The sequence below is a fragment of the Haemorhous mexicanus genome, chromosome 2 (genome assembly GCF_027477595.1).
Source record: "Haemorhous mexicanus isolate bHaeMex1 chromosome 2, bHaeMex1.pri, whole genome shotgun sequence".
Taxonomy (NCBI): domain Eukaryota; kingdom Metazoa; phylum Chordata; class Aves; order Passeriformes; family Fringillidae; genus Haemorhous; species Haemorhous mexicanus.
In genome coordinates this window covers 107,548,820-107,565,216 of record NC_082342.1, presented here as the reverse complement: position 1 = coordinate 107,565,216, position 16,397 = coordinate 107,548,820, and positions in this window count along the sequence as shown.

The following is a 16,397-nucleotide window of genomic DNA, read 5'->3' as shown; positions in this document are numbered from 1 at the left end:
TGGGGGATGGATCAAGACAGATCAAGGCCATCACTTCATATATTCATATATATACATAGATATATATATATATATATATATATATATATATATATATGTATATATGTCTTCATGGGAGAAAATCCTTTTATACAAAACTATTAATTTCTTTTCACCTTGAAAAGCCCGACTCTAGGAAACAGCTCTTCTGTAAGTCAGATCCTGGTTGCATTGCTGCTCCCAGGAGCCCAACTTGGCAGCTCAGGCACTTTCTGCCTTATTTAAAGCACAGGAACTACAGCCCAGTAGGCTACAGAGAACCAAAATGGCTCCTCTTACCTCAGTATCTCAAGCAATTTAGCAAATGAGTAACGAGCAGCTCAGTCACTCCACCAGGGACCTCTGGGGACAAGGTGGCAAAGGAGAGCAGACACCTAGCTGCCAGGTTAGGTGCTGTTGCTGCTCTCCAGAGGGAAACCTGTTCTACTCATTAATTGAAGCCTTGGGCTCCTTGTCTGCATGTATGGCATCATACACAGGATTTGAACAATTCCACTAATGGGTTGATGTTGCTTTCTCCCTTTATTTTTTTTTCTGTAAGTTTGCAATCAAATGAAATTACCACAATCATAGAATATGTTCAAAGGACAGGTTGGTCAGAAAAGGGAAAAATATTGAATGTTTAAATGCTGGGAAAACCACACCCTTCCTCTCCAGTGACAAAACCATCAAAATTAAAAAAGGCGAAGGAAAGATCTGAGCCAGCACCCAAAGTAAAAAGTCATTGCTGCCAGGTATGTAACTACATGCATCCTATAACCAGATCTGGTCCCAAGCAGAGCTGTGATGAGACTGATGATCTCATGATTCACTGTTTGGAAAATCCATCTAGGATAGATGGAGTAGAAGTTCATTTCTGGCTCACCAATAGTCAGGAAGACCACTACAAGCTATAAAATGTGCACCTTGGTAAATGAGACTTGTAGCTAGTGTATTATCCTACCTCCTCCTGTTCAACAGTCCTGCGTGTTAATGAGGATTCTAATTGGACAAGTGAAAAAAATTCTCACATCAAATATTCCCCTGCCTTTGAATAGCAGGACTGTTGTCCCTTGTCAGTGCTACCTGCCTATCTTGATTGTCTGAACTAAAATTAGAGGAGCCAATAGAAGCAGAGTTCTGCTGAACTGTTACATTTTCAGGGCAGAACAGAAGACAGTAAAGTGCCTAGCACAAGAACTGCTCTGAAGCCAGCACTGCCATATGGTAGAAAATTGTGTTGGGGGGATTTATTTTTTTTTTTGCATTCTAAATAAGAAAAATCAAATCAAAATGTTAACATTGCACTAGAAAGATGTAAATTTGTAATCAGCCCATTTAATTTAAAAGAAATATACCCATTTTTTTGAGATACAAAAATATTTTTGTGATTTCATTCGCTCTGTTCTGTAGAATAAATGTTTTTACCATACAACTCTTTACATGTGTTAGCAATAATGTAGCAATATTGAGAGGGAACAAGAATATTGAATAAGAACGTTGAATATGTTGATATCCTAATTGGAATTCATTACAGAAATGAGTCATTCTCAGTGATGTGGCAACTGCTGCTTGGTTTACTTATTAACAGGTGGTACAGCAGCCAGTGGAATACAAATCTGAAACTCATAGTTCATGGCTGGCAATTTTCTATTAACCTTTCTTGTATTTGTATTGATAAAAAATACAAATTAAATTCCAAAAAATACAGCAGGTAAGGTGTTTTAATTTTAGTTGAAATTACTAAGGCAATCAACAAATTTCAGTGAACACTCTGAGTCTACAAGAGTCTTTTTTTTCAACAGAAATTAGTTACAATTTATTACATGTTGTATCTATCTTAGATAATGTCAAATTTCATGTTTAAAGTGTAAGGAATAATGGATTTACTCAAATCACACAGAATTTCTCTAGAATTTAGTGTTATAAAAGTAAACCCTCTGTCTGTACCATGATAGCTCAAAAAGACACTACCTGCAAATGAGTAAAATACTTACCCTTTTTGAAGATAATGAGCAGGACTTGAACTGTTTCTCAGGCAGATTTCCCAGCTGTTCTGAAAGACCTAGTTAGAGAAAAAAAAAACATATGACTAGGAAAGCATATAGATATTTGGACATATATTCCTACCAGATTTTGGTATGAATACCAACATCAAAGTCAATAAAGCCTTACTTGAGCATCCTTCACACTGTTCACCACTTCACTGCTCTCATCCCTCTGTCTGCTCTTTCTACTTTCTTGTCTATTTAACATCATTATAAACGGTGGACTTGTAGCACAAACTTGTAAGCTTTTTCCAAGACTGCTTCTTGTGTTTCTTTCTACTTCTGATTAATCTATCTGCTTATAAATTCTTATATTGATAAAAGTTAAACAGACTCAAATTTACTATATGTGGTCAGATTCTCTTTGGTTATTATATTTCTCAGCCCAACTGAAAATACTGTTTTTAATAAAAATATGGATAGAATATTGTTTAAAAGAAGTCACTGTAAGTGCAAGTTCTTTCTGTACCATTTTTATGAACCAACTACCAGTGTAGAGCTGGGTTTGGGGTTTGTTAAGTTATTTAAATGTAAGAAAACAACAGAAAACTTCCACTGAATTTGCTGGTAGCTAGGAGAATATCACTAAAAGTGGTCCAAGTCTTATTTCAAATCTTGTTCAAGGTGATTTAGACTTAATTCTTCCTTAGATGACCCATCTAGGATTTCTCAGTTTATTTTATGTCTGCCATTTCTAAAGATTCTTTAGCAAGGAAATTTTCAAAAATAACATTTTCTTTTTATGTGAGAGTCTTTCTTTAAAAAGAAACATCTGTCAGTAGTTTTGCAGTGCAATTGGGACTTGGAAACAATGGTCCTATGGCTGCTCCTTCCTGCTGCTCACTGAGTGACTTTACCCAAGTCTCAGCATGTCTCTGTTACCTTAGCTACCCCTTTTTGTCCTCCCCTGCTAAGCTGTGCTGTCATTGTGGCAAGGACTGTGACATACAATCCATTTCTATGGTCCCTCACACAATGAAAACTTGATCACAGCTGGGGTCTAGAGACACAGTGTGGCAACACAAATAACAAAAGAGACCTTGAGTACAGGGGAGGAGCAGCAGGGCAAACTGCCCTCTCATTCTTTGACAACTTATTATCATTTCCTACAAGAAATACAATAGAAATTGACTTAAAGAAGTGTCAGAATATCTTTATCTCAATTCCAACCAATATTTTCTAAGCACAGGTCTCTGCCTGATTTACTAAAAAATTTCTGGCTTCACCTGCAATGAGTTCACTGAGAGGAAATTAAGGAAGAGCAAGCTCTGAATTTGCATGAACAAAAGCATATCCTCCAGATCACTATTCCTCCTATGACAAGGAAGAATATCTGAAAACCAGCCCTTAGGGATGTTTTTTGGACATCTTAATGATTGAGCTCAATTACCTCTGAGTTCTTTTCAAACCATAGTGATTCTAAGATTATACATTAATATTTCTCCCACTTTGCCAAAGCCATTTGACAGTGTCAATGCAAGCTGGAACAGAGCTATTGGCAAATGTTAGTGGGGCCCCTTGCATGGGATTTCAGCTGTCCAAGTGATCTCAAGGAGAACAAGACAATGTACAAAAATATGCATGCATTGCATTGGCAGCAAGGCAGAAGGAACCTGTTGTCATGATGACATCATCAGTAGCAGCAAGGAAGAAACTTCCCATGATTACTGCTTTTCTAGGAAATATAATTTTGTGTACCTGTAGATCATGTGAAACCTTACAAGATACAGGTCTCTTTGTGTACATTTGTGTATCTGAACAGACTCCTCTAGCTCACAGCATGCCTGAAATATCATGAATGCAAAGCTTTTTCCTTCTAACTTTTATTTAAATTATTGTTCAAACTCACTGGAAGATGTTCAGTTTACACAGATTTCAAAATCAATTTCAACTGAAGTGAGAGGACTGATGTGACCAGTGGAACCCACAGCTATAACACCACTGATAATATGCCCTTCTCTATTATTTCAGTTGTCTTTTGACACATTTAGCTACTTTATGAACTGAATTTCACATATATGAAGCAAGTGAAGCCTCTTTTACAATTATTGTGCTCCAGTACATTTGAAAAAAAAAAAGTTTAAGAGCTTTGTAATGAAACAGATTTGGAAATAATTGTTTTCCCTTGTCACTCTTTCCATTATTAGAAATGCTCCAAGTCCCTTTTTTTTCTGCAAGTGAGTCACCTAAGCCATTTCTAAGTGCTGTAAAGTATCAGGAGAACAGCTCCACCACAACAGACGTGCAACAAAAAACAGTTAACCAGTTTTTCTGATGTGAACCCAAGATTCATGTGCAATGAAGTACATGTGCTTCAACGTTTCTATTTCTGCACAAAACTATAGCAGCTTTGCACCCACAAGTATTTTAGCTTTATGAATCACAGGAGGCTTACTTTTACAATTATAGATTCACATGTGAATGCATTTTCCACCAAAACCAGAATCTATTTTGTTATAATTTGACTGCATAAACCACAATAATATTTTTCTGAGCTAAAAGTAAAGGCTTTTCTCAGAAATCCACAGTTATCTTTCAAACTTTCCTGCTTTATAGGGAGGTATGTGGTATAAAGTAAGTGTTTAAGAGCATGGAAGAGTGCATCAGTGTTTCACATATCAGTGTTTCTCTGCAACTATAAAGAGGTAAGTGTCGCCCTGATTTTATAGGATTTTCTAAGCCTTCTGATGTTGACATTCTTGTGGAGAACTTTCTCACACACCTTCTGTAGATAACACATTGTTTTGCATTCCTTTATGGAGGAGGAGAGACTTGATGGACTGTTGGTTTGCCCAGTGGCATTGGAGAGGTGGCACTGTCACCCTCCAATCCACTGTCACTTTTAGAAAACTATAAATGTTGGAGTCAGGAAATAAACTTCCCGTTTTGTTCTTCACCTTGGAGCAGCGGTGTGCGCCTGTGTTCTTTCGTGTTCCATAGCGACAGGTAAGTATTCACTTAAGAAACTCATACTATAGCTTTCCTAGCTGAAAGAATCATCTAAACCTAAGAAAATATAAATGAGTTTGCCTAGAGATAAGGCTTCTAATTTTATTGGTCATATATATGGAAAAACAGCCCAGCAGCCCTGATAGTCACTAAATTTCAGGCCTTGCTTGTGACGCAGTGAACACGAGCAACTTCATTTCACACCTTTAGGTAATTGCGGTGCACTTAAAATATTTTTAAAACACTTCCATATGTGTAACTGTTGGTAAACATATTTTTATTGAGAGGTCCTCCTTAAATTGAAAAGTAACAGCAACTTGTTTTCATTTAATTGACAGTAAGATATCAGTGGCTTTAGATACACAATGGAAGCTCTCCAATAATAAGACCTTTTAAAATAAGCTCTAGCAATCTGGAAAGAACAAGCTGAATCTGTCAGCGTGCAAGCCTGTAGTGCTCCAACTGTATGCTGTCCTATCTTAACATTCAGCTAGAATTCAGATTGCAAAGAAGGGATATACATCCCATCTGTGAAAGAAAAAGCCTCCCAGAAACCTGGCCTTTCTTCTTTTCCCCATGGTAGAAGGGAAAAGACTCCTCCATGTGTCCCGGGCCTTGCATGCAGCCCAGCAGAGGTATTGCTGCCTGCATTCCTTCATGAGAAGGTGTGGGGGTTGGAAGACCATTTCCTCCTGAGGGCACGCACACCATGTCCTTCCCACAAGGATGCTTCTCTTCACATAGATACATATGCTCTCTCCAGTGTAATTCTTTCTCTCTCTGAACATGGTGCTTAAAAAAGCAAAGCTAACCGTGAGAGCTCCCTTTAAAGAAAGCAAATACACACTTTTGTGATAGAGCACATAATTTTAATGGTTTTTCAGAAGGGAGAATGTAATTCAGTTTATCAACACGAAAGAATGGAGCTTCCACCTATTGCACATTTCTTTCCCTCACTGCCCAAATAAAAAGCACACCCATTACAACAAAGAAGGGAAGAGGCACGTAGAGACAGAGACCAAACAGTACCTGTTCCTCCTAGAGATGGTTCTGACTCTTTGTCAGCCAAGGAATCCTTTTCTCTCACAAGGCTTGGAGATGTTGCCTGCCCACAATACTATTGCACCTTGGAGCAAAGCCACCAAGGACTTCAGTTTCTCCTTCTCTGGCCACCTTCTCCCCACGAGCCTCCTGCCCAGGCTTCCAGGAGGAACTAGGACTCAACTCACCCCGTCAGGCTGCTGATCTGGACAGGATAAGCCCAACACTGCTCATGTCATGCCAGCACTGACCCCATTGACCCAGCACTGCCTGCTGCTCTCCTCTGAGCCCTTTTTCAACACAGCTTGGGTTTAAGGTTATCTGTTCTAAGCTGACTTGTGAATCCAAACTGTATAAGCTACAAACCAGTTAGAACATCTGGTTTGACTCCCAGGGACTAGCTATAGGGAGTGACAATCACATAGTTTTATGCTCAACATGTAAAACCACGAGAATTATACCTTATAACCTAAAAAGAGATACCGGAAGAGATGTAAAGGGAACAGATATATCCATAGGTAGCCATCACAGAATATTCTAATTGTGCATTTCTGACAGTTTAAACAAGTTTGGAAGTTTCCTTGCTGAAATCAGAATAAACTAATTCAAATGTAATAGGAACAATGACAGGAAGTTGATATATTGAATTCTCTGGTTTGGAAATGCAATCTTTGAGTGTGTCACCTAAAATAACTCTCATGAATTTGAGTAACTATGCAGCAAACAGCTAAAAAACAAAGCCTAACTTAGTCACCAAGCCACATCTTTTCAGCAGCCAGGAAAAGGCTTCTCTAAATTAGTCTTTTGTGTATATTTCAATGAAAGTTAGACACCCACTTGCCAGTATGTGTTTAAGAGGAGGTGACAGCAGCAAAGGTAACATTAAATCAGCAATATCGTGAACCTCCATAAACCTTATGAGTTCTGTCATATTAATACCAGGTGGAATAGGACTAATCCAGCTCTGGCTGAATAGTCCTGGGAGTCCTGCAGGTAACAGGCTGAAAAACTACCAGGTACACGTGTTTTAGCTGACTCAAAGACATTTACCCAGGCTACCCCTAAAATCATTCTGTTTTCTTCTTTCTTTGAAAACAGAAAGACTTATAGGACATGTTTTCACAATAATGTTCCATCTTAAGCTGGTGATGAATTGACTTTACTCAGGTACAATACCCTAATGTGATTCCTTCCTAAATTGCTAACATCAGAAGGAGGAGTTAGAAAGCAGAGTCAGCAACATGATTTCAGGTGAGCACACACACATGTAGCTTTAAAAAAACCTAGGACAATTTGAAAAACAGCTTTATCACCCTAGAGCAATATTGCACATACACAAGCATTGCTTCTAACTCCATCTGTCACTACTTACTGTCTCACACACTGCTAGTGCTGTCCAATACCTTGTATCGGAAATAAACTGGTATTTTTCCACTTCAAGAAAGATGCTAAGAAAGGGAACTCCATTTTTACACCGTGTTGTTATAGAAACAAACTTTTCTAACAGTGCTCCTTCCACACTCCAGATCCCACTGCTGCTCCAAACAATAGAATAAAAACTTATAATAAAACCCCCAGAAGTTTACTGTTCAACAGCCACCTCATTATCAGGTATTTTGTTTTAATCATTTCCATCAGACTGTGAGGAGAAAGCACTAAGCACTGGAGTTGTAAAATATCCCTGAATTGTTTCTCGGCCAGTAACAAAAGGATTGCTATTGATCCAATTTTTTTATGGATTGCTAATTTACAGGCTGGTTTAATAGAAAGAACAGAATGTAACACACAGTGGTGACAGGAGCTTGTTTATCCATGATTGCACTGCTGCAATCTTGAGTGGTGTATTATGGTGTTATTTAGGTTCTCTTAAGTGACAATTACTCTGCCTAGAAATACAGAACAGGCACACCAGCACATTAACAATCCTTTCTCTCAGAGGTGATAAAGGTAATGTACAATCTGATGAGAACTCCATACTAAAGCATGCGACGGTCAAATCTAGGAAGCTGCTTAGTAACTTCAAATGCCAGCAAGGAAAGGAAAGAGCCTGGCAACAAAGCAAAATGGGGAAATGACTTGTGGCATGTGGACAGTAAAGATGGGAGAACAGGAACTGTAGTCTGAACAGATCTTTAGCAAAAATATGAAGGAAACAGTCTCAGGGTCACAGAAAACAAAAATGAAGAAATGAGATTGAAGACAGCAGAAACAGCACAGCATGGAACACCATATAATTGCAAGATCTTCTAGGCAAAGCCCTGTTCTCCTTCAAAGAAAAGTTAATTTTTTTTCTGTTGCTCTGAACTTCTATATGTTAGAATAGTGATTATTCCAATTCAAATCTCATTTCACCCACTCCCTAATTCTCCTGATGCAGGATTAATCTATCAGATACAGAGAAAATGTGCACAGTGAGGAAGCAAAACCAGGTTACCTCCACTACCAGGATGTCACACAACGATTCCTAGTCATCAGTATTTTCCTAAACTGATATTTTGTCTGAAGAATATATCCTTGCCATTATCTATGCAAGTGCTCATTGGCCTGGTAATAATAATGCAGATACAAAAAGAGTAGATGCATTCCCACTAATTAATGACTTCACATTGCAGTATTAATTCTGCTTTTAGTAAAGGGGAAACTCCTGAATCCTGAGCCTGAAAGGGAGGAATCTCATGTAAGGTAAATAGCTTTTTGCAGGAAACTTACATTTACTTACCAGTATCATAAAATTGTGCTTTCTTTCACTGTCCTATGTTGTTCTTTTCCATTAGAATCAAGGAAACACATAAGTAGAACATTTATTATACTCAAGGATCAGTAGTCAGTTGGTATCTTTATCTAAGCTTAAAGAAAAAAGTGTTTCATAGCATCTGGACAAAAAAAATTGAAATGCTTCTAAAAAGCCAAGATCTGCTGCTGTTCTACTACTGAATGTATTCATGCTCCTTAAAATAGGTATGACACTCAGTTTTGGTTGGTGTCCACATCTCCCAGTCACTAGATACTGCTGTGAGAAATCTGCATTTGTAGACATCGTGAGTATTAAATGCCTTTCCTAAAAAAGGTGTAATTTTGCTACAATTTTGATTCAGATCTCAAGACTGTCAAGATCCAGGCATGCACAAGATCATGAATAAAGTAGCTTGAAAATAATTATCAAGACTGGTACACATTGTGATGTGATGACTTGTGTGTTTTAAGAAAACAGATTAGTTTCAAGAAGAATTAAATGTCAGAAGAGAGAAAGAATCAAAATAGAGAACATGAGTCTTCTGACTGATTTCAATACACTTTGTATCAAGGTCTGAGGTTCAGTTTTAATGGTCATCTTTACCTCCACTGAAGCCTACCTTCCTCCAACAATAGTTTCACTGGATTTGGTGGAATTACCAGAGATATATTTCATATTCTAAAAATTGGCTGTTGTTTGTCTCAAACAAATCCTGTCCTTTTTTCATCTTATTAGCTCTCTTCTTAATTTTGAAGGTGAACTCAAAAAGACACCTTGCAGCTTATCATATCAGTAAGAAGAAGGACAACATGCTGTGCCAGAATCTAAGTTATATTGGTTTTGAACTTTAAATGTATCAGATATCTTTCTAGTAATCAATTGCCTTTGCTTAATTTAATTTTAACTGTCTTTCCTTATTGCCAGTGTATTTATTTAAGATGGTCCTAGAAAGAGTTGTCTTTACAGTGCAAATGAAAAATTTACTCTGTCTTGGGTTCTGGGTATTATCATATACTTAGGTCACAGTCCTGATTATAGTTTAATTTTTTTAGGGATTTAAATGCAACAGACTCACAGTTTATTGGATGAATGCAATTTATCACTGATCCAGCAAATACAGAATTAATTTCTTATATTTTATATAGAAAGAAAAGAGAATGGGAAAAATGTTCATTTGTGTCATAGGTGCAATATATTGAAGGCTTGACAATATCGGGGCATGCTAGCACAAAACATTTGGCATAGTCAATAAAACTGAGTGTAGGAATCTCACTACATTAAAATGTCACATTTCATCTTTTTATTGAGTTCTTTATTAAAAAATAAAAAACAACTTATGGACCTAGACCAAAACTTTATAGTCACGGCTTACAGAACACCCTCTTTGCTGATCAATATCTGCCAGAGCAGAATTATCCTGAGCTATGCACAAAGCACACAGCCACAGGATGTCCATCTGCTATTCCTTTACATCTGGGGGCTGATTAATCTCGCCAAGCACAAAAAGGCTGTGATGTAGCATCCACATTGTTCACATTTCTCTAGTTGCTGCCAGGGCCTTCATCCCAGCAGTTTTCTGTGACCACAGCATGGCTTCCCAACCAATCAGACTAGAGGAGCAGACACAGCTCTTCTGGATGTTGGTATTAACATACAAAGGCAACGGGACTTCATTATCACAGATGGCTTGTTTGCTGTTTGTACAGATGTTTGTACAGATGCTGAACTGAATAGCAGGTCTGTTATCATCTCGAGAAGCAGCAAGTACACAATAAAGAAGAAACAGGCCAGTATGATCATTTGCTAGTTCTGTTGGCTGTTAGGAAAAGGAAAAAGATTTTGTAGCTGAGAAGGCATCCAAAGATGCAAGATATTCTGCTTGTTTATGCTGCATTATATCTTTAGAGTTAGCCATTATGGCTGCTTGACTCTATTATCAGCAATTAGTTTTTTAGAACTTAGCAAAATCCTAAAAAAAAAAAAAAAAAATTAATCAGACATGCTTTGTCTAATGATAGGAAGCCAGATGGAAAAGAGCTATGACAACAAGCATCTCATAATCTCATTATAAAGAACAAACTTTCTGCTGAATGCTTGTTCTCCTTAGTCAAGTGGTCTCTCATGAGTCAAACAGGCTCAGGAACAGCAATTGAATATCATCAAACTTTTCTGTCCCAATTCTTGTAGGCAGATCATTTTCCCAAGTGTCTTAAAATAAATCTCTTATTTCTCAAGGAAGTTCTTGGCAGTAGCTTTGGCTGATGATAAGCAAGTCTCCACTAACTGTATTTAAAGACAGAAGAAAGATGTTCACATACTGACTTAGTTATGCCTAAGCGGGATGAAAGAACAAAGCAATAAAAACACAACTACACTATTTCTTTCTTACAAATGCATTCCAAACACAGTTTCTTTATACGAAGAAGCTTGTTGATCTTTTATATAGAAATTACTAGGTGAGTCAAATTTTAATTTTTTATGAAAGCCTCATCAACAATTTTGTTTCATTCCAGTAGAAGCTATTCTTGAACTGAATATATCCAATTGAGAAGAAACACCACAAATCTATTTTTTTTCCTTGACACCTCATTACATTCACACCCAGAATGGCAATAATCAGGAGTCTGCCTTCTCATTCCACCTGGAAAGAATTAATTTATCTGCTGATCTGAGAAGTTATTAGTGGCAAAAGTAACACAAATAACTGAACAGCCTTTAAGAAACCTTAACTACACAAGAAGCACCTGCAGTAGAAGGAAAAAAGTAATGGACCATATGAAGAAATTCAGTTTAACCACAGTCTTTTTTGAAATCTCATCAGTATCAAGTATTCATAGTCATAAACAGATTTACACTAAAATATTTGACTATAAACTTGCTAAATCTCTTTAAAAAAGGGAAGCTGACACTACATATGGCAAATGAAACTCTAAACGCAGAATAACCTTGTAATACCTAAAGAAAAACAAACACTATTTTTTTTCACCCGAGCAAACAACAGTGAGAACAAGACAGGGAAGTTTTATAATGAGGTAAATCAACAAAGGGTATCCCCAAGTAGAACACAAGTTGGGAGCCCTATTTTTTCCCAGTCCACAGGAATTTGGAAAAGTTGAAGGAACAGTCAGATGAGATTCAGTGAGCACACTATTGCCCCTTTCAGACCAATAGCATATATAGTTTATAATATATAATTTATATAGAATTTATACCATATTTTATTTTAGTCTCACTTGCCATGATCAAGAAACCTACAAAATTTAGTCAACTTTGGCTTCCAGCCTATCACAAATAAAGTCTAGCTGAGATCTTGTGTTGTTGCAAGAGCCATGATAATACAGCTTAGCTTACAGTCCATCCACACACATTGGCAAAATCTTAGTGGAAAGGAAATAATTTGCACTAACTTCCACTTCACAGTTACATGAAGTCCATCTGTATTTTACAACCTGACTGCTTAAAATACTGTAGGAGTTTCATTCCCAGATTAATCTAGGAGAGGCAAGCAAGGCCTTTGATTATTCAACAAATGGCCCAGCTTTAATGAAAATGTATATCTAAAAAGAGGAAACATTTTCTGCAGAATTAAGAGGATGATACTCAGTTGATAAATAGATAGGGACCTCTTCCACCTATCACCACAGCTATCAGTCTGAACACAAATGAAACAGAAAAAGTGACCAAGAGCATCAGAGAAGCCACAAGGTGTAAAAGAAGTCATGCTCATCTCTTTGCCAGCACACTTTTTTTACTGATGGCCTGTTCTGCAGTAATTACCCTGCACTTCCACCTTTGCTCTGGGATCGGAGGTGGTGCAAAGCAGAAAGCTCACTGACACTTCTTTTGTACCTCTGAATACAATACCTTACATTCTGTATTCTTGGAAACAATATTCAGGGAGGTTGCATGATTTATAGATATACAAAATTCAAGTCACAATCTGGCTTTCAAATACCATTAAATAGTCTCTGAAGAAGAGCTCTTTTATATAAGACATTTAAAATTGCATGAGACTTATCACTGGAGTCTGTATTGTAGAGCAAACTTGAGTCCTGATCAGGTTGGGAGGAAGGAAAAAAAAAAAAGAATGTCCCAGTTAGCAAGAATATACAATGTTTGCAGTGGCAAATAAATTTGGCATTTCATGAACAAAAGTAAGAAATTCACAAGGGAATAGCAGAGAGGCAAAGATTCCAACAGTGGAGAGAAGGCAGTGGCTGTCACGCAAATTGCATGAAGGGCACATAATATTCCAGTGAATTACAGTGTAATGTGTTTTGTTTCTGCTCTGCACATTTCACGTGCCCTTCCTGAAAACAAAAAAAAGCTCTGCTCAGTCAACCACTGGAAGCCAATGAAAACAGGCAAGAGTTGAATCCTGTCATCTGTGTAGAGATGCATTACAACATGACAAGAATCCACAAGCAATGAATTTGTAATGCAAAACCAAAGCATAATTCAAGGCCTGCCCCAGCATATTTCAGGTTAAAACGTGACACTGTCAGAAAGACAGTGGTTTAAAATTTTTCAGTGCAGAAAAAAACCCAATTTTGAAATAGGGTCATAGGGATAGACAAGGCTGAGATGATGTGCCGCTCAGCTCTAAGAAGCACCTTTCACCTTAGTTTTAGAGATTTAATAGGCATCAAGGACAAAGAGCAAATGCAAGAAAAGGGATCTGTGAATGAAAAGAGAAAGAATGAATTCAGGTTAGTCGGGATATTTCTCTCAGGTTAAGGCCTTATTCAAAAACAAAATAATGTGGTGTTGAACAAAACATTCTGAACTGAAAGACAGGCAAAATATTGTCTGTGATTTGCTGTGCAAGCATCATGCACAGCCCTGCAGTCTCTTTTGTTCAACTGAAATAACTTGCAAAAGAAAATTACAAAACATAAAAACCAGTTCCATAATTAACCTTCTTATCCATATGAGAACACTATTGTAAGGAAAGGCATAAAGCACAAAATAAAAAGTTCTTCAACATTTTGTAAAACCATTAACATTAGTTCTGAACAAAAATTAGTACAAGCAAAAATACATGTATAATGGAAACATACAAAAGAAGACTCAAAACATCCTTCCAATCTCCAACTAAACAGCATGATTACTGTGGTATCTCAATTTGAAAGTGAAAACTCATAAAAAATGTATTCTCTGGATTGATTATTTTTTTAAAGCATCCCATATTTAGTTCATATGATATTTCATAATACTGATTATGTATTGTTACATATAATTATATATATCCATAAAAATTCTGCAAAGAATTCTTGAAGTGAGATACCAGAAAATGTCCATTGCTTGCACATAAACACAAAGGCCTACAATGAAGCTCTGATCCCTCAACTTTGTTCTTCTCTGAAGAAAACATTCTAAGAATATTGTGTGTTTCTCTTGTGAATCTTGATTCAAGATCTTTCTGACTATGCCAGTTTGCTGCGAATAGGCGAATCATACCACTTAAAGAACTGGTGTCAAAGATATCAGCAAAGCTGGTTTCTTTGAAATGTGATGTTATAAAACTGCAACTTACCAACATTTGATGGCAAGGTTCATTCTGTTATGGTACTGCACAAAGGATACAACAATGATTCAAAAGTACTGAGGCAGAGCCAAACTTACCAAAATAAAGATCAAAGTTACCCAGACAAAATCTTAGTGCATTTTAGTACAAGGCCATGCATGATGGCAGTCACCTACCAAAGAAGTGTCTAGGTCACAAGGAGCAGCCTTGAGAGGCTTCCCAGCTCAAGGGGAGCTCACTGCCATGCAGCCAGGTTGCTTAGCAGGGAGAGCTCAGAGGTGGCTCCCTTAGGCTGTCATAGTTATGGGGATAAAGTGTTGACTCACTTATTTAATTAACAAAATTAAATGCCATGGGAAAGGTATGCATGAGCTGCCTTGTACCCACGACTTTCTTTGCCCTTTGATAAATGAGTCTTGGAAATCCCACACTCTGTTCATGTGTAAATCACATGGTTGGTGTTCCAGCCTCACATGCACTGATGCTCACTAAGCTATTCTGCCTCTTTGTGGCTTTTGAGAGAACAGATGGGAGCAAAAGGAATTCTTGGCCCATTTAGGGCTCAGGCCTTTACCTCCTTCAGAGAATGAACCAAACCACCACTAGTTTGGTTTAGGAGTTGAGTGCATCCATCAGAATTTCCAGGCTTGTTCTTTCAATACATTCCAGACCAGGTACAAACCTTTCCCAGCTGAAGTCAGTAACAGTTCTATTATTAAGTTCAGTCATGCAAGGACTCAAATAAAATTATATGGGGAGGAACATTTACTATTTTGTTGTTTTATTTCTTGACTAGTCAACCTGCCATCTGAAGTAAGTTATTCTTAACATTCAGTAAAAAGGAAGATTCTTTAAGACTTATTTCAGCACCATTCTGCTGGCAATGGAAGAAGTAATAGAGCAAGCAGTTAACTCTCACAGAAACTGGAGTGCCACAGAGTGCAAAGTACTAAAAACCTGGGAGTACTTGTGGATGGGCAGGCAAGAGTGGGTTATGCTAAGGAGGTTCAATGTTGAATGCCCATACAACTAATCCATTGTGTAAAAAAGCAGTTGATTTTTCACAAAAAATTTTTCACTTTTTCTAGTAGATTATGAAAATTCCCTTTTCCCCATTATTGAGTAAAAATGTAAAGTATAGCTGCATTTGAGCATGGGGAATTATACTCTATCTGTTGAAAACAATTATCATACCTACATTCAGAAAGAATAATGCTCCTGTCAACTGCTGTAAGAAGATGCTCTGATGGCTCTAGAGTTATTGGCAAACATGTAATTATTGAACCAGTGTATATTTTAATATATATAACTTCCTATTACAAACCTTCTTACCCACAGCAAAATGTTGTGTCCATACTAGGTAAGACCACCTTACCCTCCCTTTGACCCAACTCACTGTTTCATTATCTGTAGAGAGCAATGACAGGGGGTCGCACCTGCTCTACGGATGCAAGAATACTCTCCCTTCTTTTCTGATTTTCCTTAAACCATCCTCCTTTCTCCCTAATGCCTCTCTCCATTGTCTTGTTTTCACAGATCTTAAGGAAGACCTGAAAGAGTAAATGGCAATATTCTGTTGTATTAAACAGTGTCCCTTTCCCTGATCCCAGAGAGCTTGCAGTGCTGCACAGCTATGAAGGACTCACCTCAAGGAGGACCATCTGTCACAAAGCAGTGAGTCTGCTGCCTCCTGCCTAGAGCAGAAGGTTGAAACCAAGCAGGAAACAACCTGGAAAAGCCACAAACCTGAGGGGATGAGGAACCGTGAAGGTGCTCCTACATCATATGCCTGGTCAAGAGAACTTCAGTCCTCTCAGTGGCCCTGGTAAAACTCTTCTCACAGGGGGACAGGAAAAGCAGCATACACAGTAGTTCAGCAAATGGTACCAAGAAACCAAAATAGCAATGCAAGGCAGCTGAGGAGGTTGTCTCCTTCAAAAAAAAAAAAAAAAAGACTCTTTTTGAAGGGTATTTTTGGGTGGTAAAGAATGTTTTCGCCAACAGATTTCTGGCAGCCTTCAAAGCAAGACTGTGTAAGTAGGGCATGGGCTGAAGCATTCTTGTGTCCCAGTAACTCTCA